This window comes from Capra hircus, chromosome 7, assembly GCF_001704415.2.
Source record: "Capra hircus breed San Clemente chromosome 7, ASM170441v1, whole genome shotgun sequence".
NCBI classification, from domain to species: Eukaryota; Metazoa; Chordata; class Mammalia; order Artiodactyla; family Bovidae; genus Capra; species Capra hircus.
In genome coordinates this window covers 107,119,027-107,134,454 of record NC_030814.1, presented here as the reverse complement: position 1 = coordinate 107,134,454, position 15,428 = coordinate 107,119,027, and positions in this window count along the sequence as shown.

Genomic DNA, 15,428 nt, shown 5'->3' with positions numbered 1-15,428 from the left:
TCTGAGGACATGTATTTTCATTTCTCTTGAGTATGCTAATTCTGTGTCTAAATTTTTTAGGAAGTCAGGCTATTTTCCAAAGAAGTTATTTTACATCCCTACTAGTAATGTATGAAAATTCCAGTTTCTCCACATTCTTCAATACTTGTTATTTTCTGTGTTTTTTTAATCAGTGGATGAAATCTCAAAAAATCACTATCCATACTCCTCTGAGGCTATGGCTGTGCTTACCAAGACTGCAGAGAAATCAATCCATCTAATTCTATATTGATTAAATTAAAAATTGTGTGCACGTTTATGTTTCCAGAGACAGCACTGTGAAGCAAGGTGTGTACATATGTGTCTAGCTATACCCCTGTACCTTCTACCATGATCCTTCCTCCCCATCTAGGGAAATGTTTATATTAACATTTTAAATATACCTGTGTTGTTTCTATTTGAAAATACAAGCATATATACTTGCATTTCTTTTCTTTCTTGGGTACTGCAGCATATGGTAAAATCTGTAAAGCCCCTTTGTAAAGTCAGGCCACTCAAAATGGCTGTTGTTTTGCCCTCTGTACATCCCCTGCTTGACCAGTCCTTGCTTCACGTGCCCCCTACTCACCTGACTATCCATTCCTCTTCATCATAGGGCTTAGTGGCTGCCTACCTGCTTGCTGCCTGCCCCATTCACTGGTTTCCCTGGTCACTGATAAACCAACCTAATGTCAATTCCCCCTTATCTATAGTATTCTCCTTCTCCCCTCAGAAGTGAAGACTGCTATTCCTGTCTTTCTGCCCTCTGCTGCACACAGTGGGATATTGCTCCAGGACTTTGCTTGAAGCTTTTAAGATTCCCTACCCACTAAATTGTTGATGTTTCTGTCACTGTTGCTGGGCTCTTTCTTTAGGCTCATGGCTGGACAATTACAAGGCTTGTAGACCTGTGGGTTACAGCCAAACACCCTTACTTTTTTCACTGAATGACGTATCCTGCAGGTAATGCCTCAGCAATACATAGATACTCCTTTTTCCCTTTCATAGCTGCAGTGATATTCTATTGGATAAAAGTGAAAGTTGCTCACTTGTCTCCAACTCTTTGCAACCCCATGGATATACAGTCCATGGAATTCTCTAGGCAAGAATACTGGGGTGGGTAGCCTTTCCCTTCTCCAGGGGATCCTCCCAACCCAGGGATCGAACCCAGGTCTCCCACATTGCAGGCAGATTCTTTACCAGCTGAGCCACAAGGGAAGCCCTTCTATTGGGTAAGGGTTGCATAATCTATTTCACTATGTATTTAATATTTAGATTTCTCTTGTCTCTTTTAAAATTGTGATGAAATACATGTAAAATTTATCATCCTAACTTTCTAAAATCTATAGTTCAGTGGCGAGAAGTACATTCACCTTCTTGTGCAACTGTAACCACCATCTATTTCCAGAAGTCTATTCATATTGCAAAGCTGAAATTCTGGGACTTCCTTGATGATCCAGTGGTTAAGAATCCACCTACCAACGCAGGGGACACCGGTTCAATCCCTGTTCTTGGAAGATTCCACATGCTGCGGGACAATGAAGCCCAGGCACCACAGCTACTGAGCCTGTGGCGCACAGCTACTGAAGTCCACTCACCCTAGAGTCTGTGCTCTGCAACAAAAGAAGCTGGTGCCCTTCAGCTGGAGAGCAGCCCTTGTTTGCTGCGACTAGAGAAAGCCCATGCGCAGCAACAAAGACCCAAGCACAGCCAAAAATAAATAAATTAAATAGATAAAATTACTTAAAAAAAAAACACCTGAAATTCTGTAGCCATTAGACAACAACTTTCCATTTCTCCCTCCTCCACCCAGCCCTTGCTGACTATCATTCTATTGATAATTTCTGTTTGTATGAATTTGTCTAAGTACATCACGTAAGTGGAATCATACAGTATTTATCCTTTTGTGACCAGCTTATTTCACTTATCACAATGTCCTCCAGAGTCATCTATGTTGCACCATGTGTAAGAATTTCCTTGCTTTTTAAGGTTGAGTAATGGTCTGTTGTCAGTGATCAATGCAAAGAAATAGAGGAAAAGAACAGAATGGGAAAGACTAGAGATCTCTTCAAGAAAATTAGAGATACCAAGGGAACATTTCATGCAAAGATGGGCTTGATAAAGGACAGAAATGGTATGGACCTAACAGAAGCAGAAGATATTAAGAAGAGGTGGCAAGAATACACAGAAGAACTGTACAAAAAGAGATCTTCACCACCCAGATAATCACGATGGTGTGATCATTCACCTAGAGCCAGACATCCTGGAATGTGAAGTCAAGTGGGCCTTAGAAAGCATCACTATGAACAAAGCTAGTGGAGGTGATGGAATTCCAGTGGAGCTATTTCAAATCCTGAAAGATGATGCTGTGAAAGTGCTGCACTCAATATGCCAGCAAATTTGGAAAACTCAGCAGTGGCCACAGGCCTGGAAAAGGTCAGTTTTCATTCCAATCCCAAAGAAAGGCAATGCCAAACAATGCTCAAACTACTGCGCAATTGCACTCATCTCACATGCTAGCAAAGTAATGCTCAAAATTCTCCAAGCCAGGCTTCAACAATACGTAAACCGTGAACTTCCTGGTGTTCAAGCTGGTTTTCGAAAAGGCAGAGGAACCAGAGATCAAATTGCCAACATCCGCTGAATCATCAAAAAAGCAAGAGAGTTCCATGAAAACATCTATTTCTGCTTTATTGACTATGCCAAACCCTTTGACAGTGTGGATCACAATAAACTGTGGAAAATTCTGAGAGAGATGGGAATACCAGACCACCTGACCTGCCTCTTGAGAAATCTGTATGCAGGTCAGGAAGCAACAGTTAGAACTGGACATGGAACAACAGACTGGTTCCAAATAGGAAAAAGAGTACATCAAGGCTGTATATTGTCACCCTGCTTATTTAACTTACATGCAGAGTACATCATGAGAAACGCTGGACTGGAAGAAGCACAAGCTGGAATCAAGATTGCCGGGAGAAATATCAATAACCTCAGATATGCAGATGACACCACCCTTATGGCAGAGAGTGAAGAGGAACTAAAAAGCCTCTTGATGAGAGTGAAAAAGAGTGAAAAAGCTGGCTTAAAGCTCAACATTCAGAAAGTGAAGATCATGGCATCCGGTCCCATCACTTCATGGGAAATAGATGGGGAAACAGTGGAAACAGTGTCAGACTTTATTTTTGGGGGCTCCAAAATCACTGCAGATGGTGACTGCAGCCATGAAATTAAAAGACGCTTATTCCTTGGAAGAAAAGTTATGACCAACCTAGATAGCATATTCAAAAAGCAGAGACATTACTTTGCCGACTAAGATCCGTCTAGTCAAGGCTATGGTTTTTCCAGTGGTCATGTATGGATGTGAGAGTTGGACTGTGAAGAAGGCTGAGCGCTGAAGAATTGATGCTTTTGAACTGTGGTGTTGGAGAAGACTCTTGAGAGTCCCTTGGACTGCAAGGAGATCCAACCAGTCCATTCTGAAGGAGATCAGTCCTGGGATTTCTTTGGAAGGAATGATGCTAAAGCTGAAGCTCCAGTACTTTGGCCACCTCATGCGAAGAGTTGACTCATTGGCAAAGACTCTGATGCTGGGAGGGATTGGGGGCAGGAGGAGAAGGGGACGACAGAGGATGAGATGGCTGGATGGCATCACTGACTCGATGGACGTGAATCTGAGTGAACTCCGGGAGTTGGTGATGGACAGGGAGGCCTGGAGTGCTGCGATTCATGGGGTCGCAGAGTCGGACACGACTGAGCGACTGAACTGAACTGAAAGTAATCCTATGCTATTTTTTTTTTAAGAAACTGCTATTTTTAAGAAACTGTATCATTTTACATTCCTACCAACGCTGCACAAGGGCTCCAGTTTCTCCACATCTGCACCAATGCTTATTATTTTCTGTTTTTGTTTTGTTTAGTAGTTGTTATTCTAATGGGTGTGAAGTGGTGTCTCTCATTGCGGTTTTGTATTTCTTGTAATTAGCTAATATAGTTAATATTGCAATGAAGGGCCTGCGTGTGTGCGTGCTAAGTCGCTTCAGTTGTGTCCGACTCTTTGTGACACTTTGGACTGTATCCCACTAGGCTCCTCTGTCCATGGGGATTCTCCAGGCAAGAAAATACTGGAGTCTGTTGCCATGCCCTCCTCCAGGGGATCTTCCCAACCCAGGAGATGAACCCGCATCTTTATGTCTCCTGCATTGGCAGGCAGGTTCTTTACCATTAGCACCACCTGGGAGGCCCAGTGAAAAGCCTCGTGCCATGAAAATTCTTGTGCACAAGTTGGGTGCTCAATTTTGCTCACAATAACAGAAATACAAAATGAAAGTGTCCTAAGATGTCATCTCTCACCTGCAAGACCAGCAAAAACCCAAGTTTTTGCAACACACTTCGTTGGCAAGGCTGTGAGGAGGCTGGCACATAAATTGTTGGGGAAAATACAAAGTGGTACAACCTTCTGAGCATGAAGATTTGACATGTAGTATTGATATAATTGCATGCACCTTTACCCTTTACCCAGGCAATCTCACTTTCCAGAATCTATCCCAAACACATACCAACTTTCCCCTAGTATAAATGGCCCTGATGTGAAGAGCTTGGTAGTAACTGTGTTTCCTTAGGGTCCTCTTGCTTCCTTCAGGTCCCTTTCTCAGGAGGGGTTCTGAGCTCATGTGCATCTCTTCAGACTCACCTAACCTCACTCATCTTTATTCTAGCCCTCACTGGGGGACCATCCTAAGCAGGTTTTGCACCGGTACAACTGGACAGAAGCTCCCTTTAGACTTGTGCTGGAAGAAGGGGTCAGGAGCCAATGGATAAATTCCTTCGGTCTGGATTTTCCTGGTGGTCCAGTGGTTAAGAATCCACCTGCCAACGCAGGGGACATGATTTCGATCCCTGGTCTGAGAAGACTCCACATATCACAGAGCAATTAAGCCTGTGCATCACAACTGCTGACCCTGTGAGCTGCAACTACTGAAGCCTGTTCTCTGCAACAACAGAAGAGACCACGATGAGAAGCCCGTGCACCCCAGCTCGAGAGTAGTCTCTGCTCGCCCACTTCAACTAGAGAAAACCCAAGTGCAGCAACAAAGACCAAAAATACATAAATTATATACATATACATTCCTTCTCTCCTCCCCAGCAGGATGGTTTGGAGCCATTTCATGATGAGCCCCAGAATAACCTAGGGGACTGAATGCAAAGAAGACCAGTTTGGTGACCAGGGGTTACGTTGGTTGTCTCTCTACTGCTCACTCTCCTCATGGTCACCTGCTCAACCAACATCCCATAGGCTCTGCTTTCAGGGGAATCCAGGCCAAGTCAGATACAGAACATATACTCTATCAAAATGTTGTGTTAGTCACTAAGCTGTGTCCAACTCTTTGTCAACCCATGGACTGTAGGCATCTTGGCTTCTCTGTCCAGGGGATTCTCCAGGTAAGAATACTGGAGTGGGTTGCCATTTCCTTCTCCTTGTATCAAAATGATACAAGTTTATAAATGTGTCAAACAGTATGTTTAGTGTTTAAAGAGCTGCTGCTGCTGCTAAGTCGGGTCAGGCGTGTCCGACTCTGTACGACCCCATAGACGGAAGCCCACCAGGCTCCCTCGTCCCTGGGATTCTCCAGGCAAGAACACTGGAGTGGGTTGCCATTTCCTTCTCCAATGCATGAAAGTGAAAAGTGAAAGGGAAATCACTCAGTCATGTCTGATTCTTAGCGACCCCATGGACTGCAGCCTACCAGGCTCCTCCATCCATGGGCTTTTCCAGGCAAGAGTACTGGAGTCGGGTGCCATTGCCTTCTGGGGTCCTTATCCTGCCCCAGTGAAATTCCACAATGGTAACCAAGAACAATGGTTTCCAACCATTTTCAATGCACTAACAAGGAAAAGACTTCCCAGGCTAACTCAAGTCCCCAGGCCCAGCCTACCTTCAGGGTTCAGGTGGGAGTGTGCGGATGGGGCACCCCATGCTGGTTACATGCAGTCTGGAGTGGCTTGTGCCCCTTGGAGGGGCCGCACATATCTGGGTCTTGGTAGGACTCTGGGTTGGTTTGCAAGTTCCTGCTCCTGAGACTTCTTTGAGCTTCTGGGCGACTGCTCTTCCTGGGGTCAGCCAGAAGCCCAAGACTTCTCCCTCACAACAGTCCTGGAGTGTAGTTGTACCTTCTTTGCTGGAGGTTGCAACTCATTTACTGTTCCTTTTGGCCAGATGCCCTTGGTTCTCCCACTGGCTGGGGTGGAGGAAGGGGTATGGATTTTGGACATGGCCTGGAGTCTAGTTCCACTGTGCCCACTCATTGGATCTCTGACCACGCACATCTTTGAGCCTGTTTCTTGGAGACTTGGGCTTGTTGAAAGGCCCCATTGAGACAGGGATGGTGAAGCACCCAGAAATGAGGTTTGGCCCTGAAACAGTCATTGAACCCAACTGCTTGAGCTTTTATAACCCCCTTCTACTCTTTCCCAACCCTGGTCCCCTGCCTTGTGACTATCCCCCAAACATTGGCTCGTCTACTCGAGCGGAAACCCCCAACCCAGGGCCAATATCACTCCAAGTGACTTTGCCTAACCATGCACCTTGCTTTTCTACTAGCCCAGGGACATAGGGAAGTCTTAGATTTCTCAGACTCATGTGACTTAGTAATATGAGTAATATGAGACTCTAAAATAACTATTTGTCAAATTCTAGGACAAAAACACTGGGGCAGATAATACCCCAGTTGGCAGATTTAGCCCTGAAAGGGAAAAAGCCCTGCAAGGGGAACGGTGAGACGCGCCGGTGCTTTAGCGCGGTGCGGGTTATTATTCTCTGGCTGTGCCGGGTCCTAGCTGCTGTGCAGGCTCCTCTCCAGCTCTCTAGGTGCCAGGGCTTCCACAGGGTCTCCTGCATTGGCAGGCGGATTCCTCACCACTGCGCTGGCAGGTAAGCCCCCACAGCGGGTGTTATTGACTGGGCTGTGCTCTCTGGGGATGCCGCTTTGTCTCCTGACTGATCAGGACAGAATATTGGCTATGAGGTGAGTCGTTCAAAGGCTAAGTGAAGCTTAGCAGAGTCACCGAGAGAGTGTTTGGCGTTTCCTCTTCCATGTGTGCTTACAAATACAGACACCCGACCTAGTGGTCATACTTACTGTTCACTTGATATTTCTGGTTCTTCTCTTTCCAGGCTCATAAGATTTCATTCCTGGTGTCAGCTGGGAAAACAACCACAGAAACACAATGCACAAACAGTGAGTTTCAGTTTTATTCAGGGACCCTTACTGAGGACTATAGCCTGGGAGACAGCCTCTCAAGATAGCTTTGCGGAACTCAGAAGTAGGAGAGGAGCTAGGGCATATGCGGCTTTTCTGACTGAGAAATAGAGTCACGCATACATCTTGGTAAAGCATCACTGCTAATCATAGAGAACAGACATCTCAAGTTAATAATTTTAGTGATTTTCTACGTATGGAAAGATGCAAGAATCTGGGGTCATTGAAATCTTTTCTTCTTTTTGAAATCCTTTAGATAAGCATCTTAACTGTCTAGGAGCCACATATCTAAAACAGAGACGTCTTCATCCTATTTTTATTCATCCTGAATTCTCCTCAGGGCACACTGTTGCTGGGCAACTGCAGCTGTGGGTTGTTGACTTGATTTTTACAAGTGGATGATGAGCAAGACTCTTTGTTCTTTTATGTTTACATTGGCCTCCTGAGGAAAGGTTTGACAATGTGACTTATTTGGTTAGTGAACTGTTAGTAGAAATATACGTGTCATTGCTAGACAGAAGCGTCTAAGGGCCAGAGTGGTGGTTCTGGATGGTGGAGCCTCCGTCAGCCTGAGTCCTTGAAAGAAGCAAGATGGAGCAAAACCCTGTAAAACTAAGATGAATGTGTAGCATGAGCAATGAGAAATCAACTTTTCCATGTTGAGCTACTGAGATTTTGGGTTGTTATTGCAGGATAATGTATCACATCTTGACTAATGGGCACTAAATCCTTTCTAAAGCTGCAATACTTTGGCCACATGATGCGAAGAAGTGACTCATTTGAAAAGACCCTAATGCTGGGAAAGATTGAAGGCAGGAGGAGAAGGGAATGACAGATGATGAGATGGTTAGATGGCATCACCGCCTCGATGACATTTTGAGCAAACTCTGGGAGTTGATGATGGATCCTTGTCACGCTGGCATGCGGCAGTCCACGGGGTCGCAAAGAGTCAGATACAACTGAGCGACTGAACTGAAATCCTTTCTGAGACAAAACAGGACAAACAAGCTAGCAGACAGATTATTTCCCTTGAGACTGTGAGCCCTGAGAATCTAGAATTCCTTCTTGAAAAATGGGTGACAGATCAAAGTATCCTCAAATTCAAACATATCCTGTTCTGATCCCCATTTCTACTGAAGGGAAACCAAGCTAACCTGCTCTTTAATGGTGACAGTCTCTCTGGATTTAGTCTTTGAGGGGATAATTCCTCAGTCTTTCCATTTTTCTTCCTTTCCTCCTTCTCATTCTGTAGCAGTCTGGGTTGCCTGTATTGTCTCTGTTCTCTGCTTCTTTGCCTACAGAATTGTGACTGGGTTCCATCTTTGGAGAAGGTGCCCCTTATCCTGGTTTAGGGATAAATCCTGACTTGTCTAAGGCAATCACTGCAGAACCATCTCTCTGCCCTTGGCTGGTTGGGGCTGAGAACGTGACAAGGTTCTGACTGCGGAGACAGTGTGGGGTGGGGAGGTATTTGCCTTCAGGCTTTAAAAAAAAAACCAAGACAAAAACCAAACACCAAACAACAGAAACACAGGTTAAGAAATTGATTTTGTTATCCAAACAGTCTCCCAGAGAAAAATCCAGGCTCAGATGATTTCACTGGTCAATTTTATTAAAGTAGAAATAACAATCTCATAGAAACACTTGCAGAAAACAGGAATGAGGAATGCTCAAGAAACCTGTTCTGAGGCTACCATCACCTATGAAGTCATTGCAAAAAGAAGATTGCAGACCGACAGCCCTCATGAATGCAGACTTAAATATCCCTATAAAACATTAGCAACTCAAATCCAACAGTCCATAAAATAGAACACATTTATGACCAAGTAGGATTATCCCAGGGATGTAATGTTGTTTTAATACTTGACAATGAGTCAATATATACTTCTCTCACTGACTGCCTCCTTGTCAGCTCTGGAAATTACAGATCTATAAACTCTTACTCAAAATCCTTATGTTTCAGAATGCAGAATTTTCTGGATTTAAGGAAATTCTATGACACTCCCAGAAGGCTCTGAGGTAGCATCTCTTAATCAAACACATTAACAGCTATCATAGCTTACAATCAGACAGTCAGTAGGTTAAAAATTAATTGGACCTGTGGATGGTGGCTATAATGAGAGATGTCAAGCTGCTGTTGTAATGACTGAGTTTAAGTCCTCCTAGGCAGTATTTCCAGAGAAGGCAGTGGCACCCCACTCCAGTACTCTTGCCTGGGAAATCCTATGGACACAGGAGCCTGGTAGGCTGCAGTCCATGGGGTCGCTGAGCCAGACATGACAGCAACTTCACTTTCACTTTTCACTTCCATGCATTGGAGAAGGAAATGGCACCCCACTCCAGTGTTCTTGTCTGGAGAGTCCCAGGGACGGGGGAGCCTGGTGGACTGCCATCAGTGGGGTCCACAGAGTCGGACACGACTGATTCGACTTAGCAGCAGCAGCAGCAGCAGGCTATAAGGGGCTTCCCTGGTGGCTCAGAGGTTAAAGCGTCTGCCTGCAATGTGGGAGACCTGGGTTCAATCCCTGGGTCAGGAAGATCCCCTGGAGAAGGAAATGGCAACCCACTCCAGTATTCTTGCTTGGAGAATCCCATGGACAGAGGAGCTTGGTGGGTCGCAAAGAGTCAGACACGACTGAGCAATATATAAGAAATATTCTCACCAAACAAGTTATGTGAAGACTGCAAAGAGCCTCATAGTAGCTCAGGTTAAGTCTTATGGACTGGCCTCAAATTTAACAAAGCCAAAACATTTTTCAGGTTTCCAGCACTTTATGAATTTTGGATTGGGAATAAATAAGGGATTGTGCACACAAATTGCTCTTAAATTTTAGCCAATCCTGCTGCTGCTATACTTTGCATTTCTCTCCTTGTTAGGCTGAACCCCTAATTCATAAACTTTATGAGTAAAGTTCATAAGCCCCTATTCATAAAATATTTACATATCCTGTTTTTGTAAATTTGATCTGTTAAGAATTGTAGTATAATCACATATTAGGGGTTTTAACTTTTGTCTTTCACATATTTTATAACTATTTTCTCATTTCCTTATGTATTTTATTTTCTACTAGAAAAACTCAAAATTTACGTGCAGTCAAAAAAAAAAAAAACTTATATATAAGAAGAGAGAGGCTCCATGGCTTCCAGACTTTGGGAGGACTTTCCACCCCAAAATTACATTCTTTTTTTCCCCGCCCTGCTATCTTGTTTTATATTTAAATATTTATTATGAAAGCTTTAATACATCAGAAAAGTACTTTGGTGTTTGTGTTATTTCAGAGCACGTTTTCTGAACCACAGCACTACTGACACCTGGCCTTAGATGACTGTTTGTTGTGGGGCCGTCCCGTGCGCTGCGCGATGTTTAGCAGCACCCCCGGCATTTACCCACTACATGCCAATAGCCGGCCCCAGCTGTGGCAACCAAAATGTCACCAGACACTGCCAAATGTCCTTTGGGGGTAGAGTCCCCCCAGGTGAGAACTTCTGGGTTACAGCCCAGCCTGGCTTTTGCTTCTTTTCCCTGTAATCATGGTCTATAATGTCAACATCACTTATCAGATCAATCGTCTTTCCACTCAACAGTCTTAGCCACAGATTAATTTCCAAAATCTATCTGCAGCTACGTCTGCATTCCCTTGCCCTCCTCTTGGCCAGTTCCCCCCGGCTAGCACTCTCCTGTCCGCAGTGTTCTGGGGTCTACTCAGGCATTTGTTCTTCCTGTTGGACTTCATTGTTTTGTGTGCTTATTTCTGGCTGTTCTAGGTCTCTGCTGCTGTGCGAGGGCTTGCTCCCGTTTCCGGGGCAGGGTCTGCCTTCCTTGCAGTGTGGTGGCTTCCCTTTGCTGTGGAGCACGGACTCCAGGCGTGTGGGCCTCAGTAGTTGCTCTAGAGCGCAGGCCCCACAGTCGTGCTGCACGGGCTTAGTCGCTCTGCGACATGTGGGATCCTCCTGGACCAAGGATGGAACCTGTGTCTCTTGTCCTGGCGGGTGGATTCTTTACCGCTGAACCACCAGGGAAGCCCTCCAATTGGACTTTGAGATCATTTAAACCAGCTCTGATTGCATGGTCTAGCTAGCCCCTCCAACACAATTTTAACAAGTAGTGGACGTACTTGTCTTGATCTGAATTTTAGTGGAAACAACTTTGAGACTTTTATTTAGTTTGCTTTATACTTTTGAGTTTTGGTAAAAAGTCTCTGTTGTACGTAAGTATTTTACTTCTATTCCTATTTATGATTGTATTAGGGATAGAGACCTATCCATCAATCCTATTTATTGTTTATGGATATATGTAAGCATATGATTTTGTGAGAAAATGAATGATTCCTGGAATAAACCTGGTATTAATTTTCTGTTACTGCTGTAACAAATTACCACAAATTCAGTGGCTTACATCAACATATGTTTATTATATTACATTCTAAGAAGACTGGTATTGCATATGCCCTCCCTTAATCTTCTCTACGTTTCTAGTCTGGCTTCCAGTCTTTCTGCTCAACCTAAACTGCTCTTGCAAAGGCACCAGAGACATATATTTTGGGACTTTGGTTCCTGTATCTTCTGAGTCCTCGCACCGTAATTTTATGTTGTTGACCACACTGTTTCACCTGAAACCCTGTCCTTTGTTGCTGGGACCCTAATGCTTCCCAGGCTTTGCCCATCTTTCTGGTGACTCCCTTTCACTCCTTTGCTGTTTTCTCCCCCTGATTCACTCATTCTTTCACTGACACAGACTCCCAATCTGTAACGTCTGTGATATCTGGTGATGGAATCCCTAAGGGCCACTTCTCAAAGGTAAGCCCCTTAATTCATTTCTAAGGCTTAAAATATCATCTATATCCTGTGACGTCCACATTTTATATCCCATCTAGATTGCTCTTTTTAGCTTTAACTCGTAAAATGTCAGCTAAGCTAGGACATCTCCACTTGGATATCTTGGAGGCATTCCAAATTTAACATTTTCAAAATGGATCTACTGACTTGCCCCCTTCTGTCTGCCTCCAGTTTTCCCCATCTTCATCTACCTCAGCGTACCGACTTTCAAATGTCCTTCTTCCTCCTTTCCTTAATTCATCTCTCAGCCAACAATTACTTGTTCATGCCTAGTACATACCAGGCACTCCATCTATTGTTAGCGATGGAACCAACATTCTAGTGTGGGGAACAGGCAATAAAAAGTAATTACATAAATAAATGAGATAATCACAGAGTGCAGAAACACTATGAAGGAAATGAATAGAGGAATTCGATACGGAAAAGCCTGAAGAAGGAGTTAGTGAGGATGAGCATTTGGGGAGAGTGCTCCAGGCAAAGGAAATACCATTTGCAAAGGCCTATGGGTAGAAAACAGCAGAAAGGAAGTCAGTGTAGCTGAGGTATAGAAAAGGTGGTAGAAAAGTAATGGGGTTATGGAGATGTACACAGCATCCCATCATGCAGGACCCTGAGGACCATGGCAAAGAAATGATCCTCCCGGATAATCACGATGGTGTGATCACTCATCTAGAGCCAGACATCCTGGAATGTGAAGTCAAGTGGGCCTTAGAAAGCATCACTATGAACAAAGCTAGTGGAGGTGATGGAATTCCAGTTGAGCTGTTTCAAATCCTGAAAGATGATGCTGTGAAAGTGCTGCACTCAATATGCCAGCAAATTTGGAAAACTCAGCAGTGGCCACAGGACTGGAAAAGGTCAGTTTTCATTCCAATCCCAAAGAAAGGCAATGCCAAAGAATGCTCAAACTACGGTGCAATTGCACTCATCTCATACGCTAGTAAAGTGATGCTCAAAATTCTCCAAGCCAGGCTTCAGCAATACTTGAGCCATGAACTTGCTGATGTTCAAGCTGGTTTTAGAAAAGGCAGAGGAACCAGAGATCAAACTGCCAACATCCGCTGGATCATGGAAAAAGCAAGAGAGTTCCAGAAAGACATCTATTTCTGCTTTATTGACTATGCCAAACCCTTTGACTGTGTGGATCACAAGAAACTGTGGAAAATTCTGAGAGAGGTGGGAATACCAGACCACCTGACCTGCTTCTTGAGAAATCTGTATGCAGGTCAGGAAGCAACAGTTAGAACTGGACATGGAACAACAGACTGGTTCCAAATAGGAAAAGGAGTATGTCAAGGCTGTATATTGTCACCCTGCTTATTTATCTTATATGCAGAGTACATCATGAGAAACGCTGGACTGGAAGAAACACAAGCTGGAATCAAGATTGCCGGGAGAAATATCAATAACCTCAGATATGCAGATGACACCACCCTTATGGCAAAAAGTGAAGAGGAACTAAAGTGCCTCTTGATGAAAGTGAAAGTGGAGAGTGAAAAAGTTGGCTTAAAGCTCAACATTCAGAAAATTAAGATTGTGGCATCCGGTCCCATCACTTCATTGGAAATAGATGGGGAAACAGTGGAAACAGTGTCAGACTTTATTTTTGGGGCTCCAAAATCACTGCAGATGGTGACTGCAGCCATGAAATTAAAAGACGCTTATTCCTTGGAAGAAAAGTTATGACCAACCTAGATAGCATATTCAAAAGCAGAGACATTACTTTGCCGACTAAGGTCTGTCTAGTCAAGGCTATGGTTTTTCCAGTGGTCATGTATGGATGTGAGAGTTGGACTGTGAAGAAGGCTGAGCACCGAAGAATTGATGGTTTTGAACTGTGGTGTTGGAGAAGACTCTTGAGAGTCCCTTGGACTGCAAGGAGATCCAACCAGTCCATTCTGAAGGAGATCAGCCCTGGGATTTCTTTGGAAGGAATGATGCTAAAGCTGAAACTCCAGTACTTTGGCCACCTCATGCGAAGAGTTGACTCATTGGCAAAGACTCTGATGCTGGGAGGGATTGAGGGCAGGAGGAGAAGGGGACAACAGAGGATGAGATGGCTGGATGGCATCACTGACTCGGTGGACGTGAGTCTGAGTGAACTCCGGGAGTTGGTGATGGATAGGGAGGCCTGGCGTGCTGTGATTCATGGGGTCTCAAAGAGTCGGACACGACTGAGTGACTGAACTCTACTGAACTGAAGTGCAGTGGGAGCCACCGAGGGTATAAAGCAGGGGAGTTATGTGATATGATCTGCAGTTTTGAAAGATGACTCTGGATAATGGGCATGGGGTTTCTTTATGGGGTGATGAGAATGTTGTAAACCTAGAATATGATGGTTGGACAACCTAGTGAATATATGTTTTAAAAAATTGTGGACTTCCCAGGTGATCGAGTAGTTGGGAGTATGCCTGCTAATGCAGGGAACATGGGTTTGATCCCTGGTTTGGGAGGATTCCACGTGCTGCAGGAGAACTAAGCCCATGCACCAGGACTACCGAAACCCACGAACCATTGCCTTGCAACAAGAGAAGCCACCGCCTTGCAGCTGGACAGTAACCCTTGCATGCCACAACTAGACAAAGCCTGTGGGAAGCAACGGAGACTCAGGGCAGCCAAAAGTTAAACAAAAAAAGAAAAAAAAGGCATGGCATGTGAATTGTACCTCAGAAAATCTATTGGCAGGGAGAAAAAAAAAATCATTCTTCCTGTGGTGAGAATGACCAGACAAAGGCCAAGAGTATAGCCAGGGAGATCAACTGTATTCCTCAGATGACCGAAGCAATGCCCATGGATGTAAGGGAGGATGTGGCGAGTGTCAGGCGAGGTAAGGGAGGAAAGAGGACTCCGTATGAAATTATTCCCAGCACAGATGTAAGACTGATCTTGGAAGAATATAAATGGGACTGTGTCACCGCACTCCTAGGGCCCTCAGTGGTTTCCCTCTGAAGGTAGAAGGAAGCCCTCCCCGCTCATCGGGAGCTGGGGCTGCCACTCCTGCTTTGGAGTCTACCACCCTCAAAGTCTCCCCTCTGCCAAATCACCCTCTTCTAACCAGGCCTGGTCACCTGTCAAATCCCAGTTTGAGTGCCACTTTCTCAGCAACTTTCTTATCCCTCAAATTACATGAGGGGCTCTTCCCATGATGCACAGCACCTGGCACAATCTGTAGTCATGGACTGAATTGCATATTTATTAATTTTTGCTTGTCTCCCCTCTAGACAGGGAGTTCCTAGGATTGGGATATTTTCTCCTGTGATCATGCCTCTAGGGCTCCTCCAAGAGCATGGCACGGGAATTGTACTGGAACATTTGTTG